Source organism: Neophocaena asiaeorientalis, unplaced genomic scaffold, assembly GCF_003031525.2.
Source record: "Neophocaena asiaeorientalis asiaeorientalis breed wild unplaced genomic scaffold, Neophocaena_asiaeorientalis_V1.1 scaffold236, whole genome shotgun sequence".
NCBI lineage: Eukaryota > Metazoa > Chordata > Mammalia > Artiodactyla > Phocoenidae > Neophocaena > Neophocaena asiaeorientalis.
In genome coordinates, this window is record NW_020173418.1 from 1,250,407 (window position 1) to 1,255,212 (window position 4,806).

At 39.8% G+C, this 4,806-nt stretch overlaps 1 pseudogene; it reads right to left on the minus strand.

The window, feature by feature from the left end:
- Positions 1-283: 283 nt before the first annotated feature.
- Positions 284-1,404, minus strand: LOC112401196 (heterogeneous nuclear ribonucleoprotein A1 pseudogene; annotated as a pseudogene).
- Positions 1,405-4,806: the final 3,402 nt, after the last annotated feature.

A 4,806-nucleotide genomic window follows, 5' to 3' on the forward strand; every position in this document is an offset into this window, starting at 1 on the left:
CATGGGTGCAAAAAAAAACCCTACACTAAAACCCTTTGTTGGAATGCTTTACACTTTCCACAGAACAGAAACTAAAATAACCTGTTATACAATTAGTCACAAATATAGTCCTTGAGGTTTTTTTTACCCATACACATGAATATTGTCTAAAACATGTCTTCTTTGTATCAGCTAGGCCCTGCCACCACTGTGCTTGGCTGAGTTCACAAATCTGCTGCAACCTGTGGCTTCCTGTCACTTCTCTGGCTCTCTTCTCCTACTAAGCTTTGTTTCCTGACAGTAATTAAAACCTTCTGCCACTCCCATAGCTGCTGCTGCTGCTGGAACTGCAATAGCCACCTTGGTTTTGTGGTTTGGCAAAGTATTGGCCTCCACCACCATAGGGGCCAGAACCTCTGCCTCCAAAGTTTCCTCCTTTCATGGGTCCAAAATTTGAAGATTGATTGTTGTAATTGCCAAAATCATTGTAGCTTCTGCCACCTCCAAAATTGTTTCCATTATCACCACCAAAGCTGCCTCTGCCTCCTCTGTTGTTATAGCTATCATAGCTTCTGCTCCTTCCATAGCCACTGCCCTGGTTTCCATAACCCTGTCCATCACTTCCATAGCCTCTGTTTCCTCCAGAGTAACCAGGGCCACCTCCTCTATAACCACCATCATTACCAAATCCATTATAGCCATCCCCACTGCCACCATATCCACCACCATCACAGCTGCCACCAAAGCCACCTTGACCACCGAAGTCTCCTTCACAACCAAAGTTGTCATTCCCACCAAAATCACCTCAGTGACCACCACCAAAGTTCCCAGAACCACTTTGACTTCTTTGGCTGGATGACTCACTAGCCATCTCTAGCTTTGAAAGGGCTTTCCTTACTTCATAGTCATGGCCATTCACTGTGTGGTATTTCTGAATGACAATCTTGTCTATAGAGTCATGGTCATCAAAAGTTACGAAAGCAAAGCCTCTCTTTTTGCCCCTGCCTTGGTCTGTCATGATTTCAATCACTTCAAATTTCCCCAAATGTTCAAAATAATCTCTTAGGTGATGTTCTTCAGTGTCTTCTTTAATGCCACAAGCAAAAATCTTTTCACTGTTAAGTGTGCACCAGGTCTTTGAGAGTTTTCTCTTGAGACGGCCCTCTTTGGTTCCACACATCTTCCATCCACCTTGTGTGGCCTTGCATTCATGGCTGCGTCTATCTCTTTCACAATGGCATATGTGATAAACCCAAAGCCTCTGGAGCGCTTGGTGTTTGGATCCCTCATTACCACACAGTCTATGAGCATTCCCCCTTGCTCAAAATGGCTCCTCAGACTCTCATTGGTTGTTCCAAAGCTCAAATCTCTGATGAAGAGCTTCCACAGTTGTTGGGACTCTTTGGGAGACTCTGACTTAGACATGACAGCAGTAGAGGGGGGAGACTTTAATGATGCTTACTTGGTGCCGTCCATGGGCAGAAAGCAGAACACTATTCCTTTAAGAAGTAGAAGTAAGCATCAGAAGGAAAAAGAAAAAAAATGATCTTTACAGATGAGCAGGCACTCCCATCTTTGAGGAACTCTAGTTAATGTGTAAGGCAGACACACACTACACATTAGGGAAGGAGGGAGGAGGCCCAAAGAAACACAGAGGGAGGATTTTATGTTTTAATTTTTTCTTTTCCTGCCTTAAAATATAAATTTTATTTCATCATCTCCCCCCTTTTGTCATTAATCTTTCAATAGAAAGCATTAGGTGATCAAATATTTTATCCCCCGATGCCAGGGTAGTTGCTTACCTGACCTGGATCCATCATGTCCCTCAATGCCAGGTCTTAAAAGCCCCAGTTCTTTCTTTCTTTTTAGGGGGTTAGTCTAGTAGAATGCTTGGCAAGGACTGAAAGTCAATTCTAGGTTGTCCAATAGGACTTATGCCAATTTTATCACATATGCCCATTGTGCATGCCCATTATTTTATATAGAACTATAGATATGATCAATAGTTTCAAGTCATTTAGACATTATTATTTTAGTTGGAGTTTTGAATATAAGTTGAGAGGCACAAGAGATTGATTCTATAAATGATATAGAACACAATCAATATAGCCAACAACAATAACAGAGTCAGAAGCAGAGATTTAAACAGCAAATCCCCAGAACAGAACCATTTACCCAAGATTTCATTTAGACTAGAAAGGGGATCTTTCAATGCAGAAATTTGATTTTGTATGTGAGTCATTAGATGGTTATATTAGAGAACTCATCTGATATAAAAGCACAACATTGTCTGGATTATAGCATGTTTCCCCCTGCAAAGTCGTTTTAAAAATCAAGAACCATTTGGTTTTGCAACATCATTTTCTCATCATAGAAACTTCAGAATTGAGTAGATTAATTGAATGTGGTAAACAAACATGGAGGTATATGCTGATGGGGAAACATCTTATAGATTATAGGAACATCTGAAAAGTCAGTGAAAAGACTTATGAGGGACTTATATTGGCCTTGTATTGACCAAGGAATGTGATGACAAATCTGACAGTCAGTAAAATTGCCCCCAATAAGTATTCCTTGTGATAGTGTTACTAAAGAGTTTTCTTTTCAATCTTAAACATTGGGGCAAAAGCATAGCTAGAAATAAAACAATAACTTTTTTTTGACTTATAAACAGAAATTTACTTCTCACAGTTCTGAAGTTTGGAAGCCCAAAATCAAGGCACCAATAGATTCGGCATCTGGTGAGAGCCCACTTCCAGATTGCAGACTGCTGACTTGCTGTGTCCTCACATGGTGGAAGGGCTGAGGGAGCTCTCTGGGGCCTCTTTATAAAGGCACTAATCCCATTCTTGAGGGCTCCACCCTCATGACCTAATCACTTCCCACAAGCCCCACCTCCTAAGACCATCATATTGGGGATTAGGTTTCAACATATGAATCTGGGGGATGCAAACATTCAGACCAGCAGTGAGTGTAAATCACCAAGTGGAGAATGTGAGGTGAGAAGGAAAGAGAGCAAGTGGTAGCCAGAGACGAAGCAAAGCCCAAGGAGCTGGAGCATGCTCACACCTGTGAGGGGACAGTGAGAGAGGGAGAAGGACATGCAAACATGGGAAGGAGGGTGAAGCCTGAAGACATGGGTCTCCAAGGAGACAGTGACCTTTGTGACATAGGTCAGTTTTCTTTTTCATTTTTCGTTGGTATATACTTAAAGTGTGCAAATTGTCGATGTGATATACATACACATTGTGAAATAGTCACTACAATCAAGCTTATGAACACATCCATCCCCTCACAAGGTTACTGTGTGTGTGTGTGTGTGTGGTAAGAACACAGGATCTACCCTCTGCAAATTTCAAGTATATTGCCCACTGTTGTAACCTATAGTCACCACGCTTTACATTAGATCTCCAGAACCCATTCATCTTACATAACTGAAACTCGATACCCTTCACTGGAATCTTCCATTTCCCCTACCCCACTCTACTGTCTGCTTCTACAAGTTCAGCTTTTTTAGATTCCACATATAAGTGAGATCATACAGTATTTGTCTTTCTGTGTCTGGCTTATTTCACTTAGTAGTGATATAATGTCCTCCAGGTTTACCCATGCTGTTGCAAATAACAAGGTTTCTTTCTTTTTTTAGGCAGAATAACATTCCCTTGTATGTATGGACTGAATTTTCTTTATCCATTCATCTTTCAGTGGACACTTGTGTTGCTTCCCTATCTTGGCTATTATGAATACCACTGTAATCAACACAGGAGTGCAAGCATCTCTTCGAGATCCAGATCAATTCTCTTGGATAAACACTCAGATGTGAGATGGCTGGATAATAAAGTGGTTCTATTTAAAAAATTTTAAGGAACCTCCATACTGTTTTCCACTGTGGCTGCATCAGTTTACAAATCCCACGAACAGTGCTCAAGGGTTCCAATTTCTGCTCATCTTTGACAACACTTGTTGTCTTTTGTTATTTTAATAAACTATCCTAACAGGTGTGAGGCAATATCTCATTGTGGTTTTTTAAAAAAAATGATTAGTTAATTAATTAATTTTTAACATCTTTATTGGAGTATAATTGCTTTACAATGGTGTCTTAGTTTCTGCTTTATAACAAATAAAGCACTAGCTTTATTTGTCCCACTAGCTTTATTTGTCCCACTAGCTATCTATTTTACATTTTGTAGTGTATATATGTCCATGCCACTCTCTCACTTTGTCCCAGCTTACCCTTACCCCTTCCTTCCTCCTCAAGTCCATTCTCTAGTAGGTCTGTGTCTTTATTATCATCTTGCCCCTAGGTTCTTCATGACCTTTTATTTATTTATTTATTTTAGATTCCATATATATGTGTTAGCATATGGTATTTCTTTTTCTCTTTCTGACTTACTCACTCAGTATGACAGACTCATCCACCTCACTACGAATAACTCAATTTCGTTTCTTTTTATGGCTGAGTAATATTCCATTGTATATATGTGTCACATCCTCTTTATCCATTCATCTTTTGATGGACACTTAGACTGCTTCCATGTCCTAGTTATTGTAAATAGAGGTACAATGAACATTGTAGTACATGACTCTTTTTGAATTATGGTTTTCTCAGGGTATATGTCCAGTAGTGGGATTGCTGGGTCATAAGGTAGTTCTATTTTTTGTTTTTTAGGGAACGTCCATATTGTTCCCCATAGTAGCTGTATCAGTTTACATTCCCACCAACAGTGCAACAGGGTTCCCTTTTCTCCAGACTCTGTCCAGCATTTATTGTTTGTAGAATTTTCTTTCTTTTTTTTTAAACATCTTTATTGGAGTATAATTGCTTTA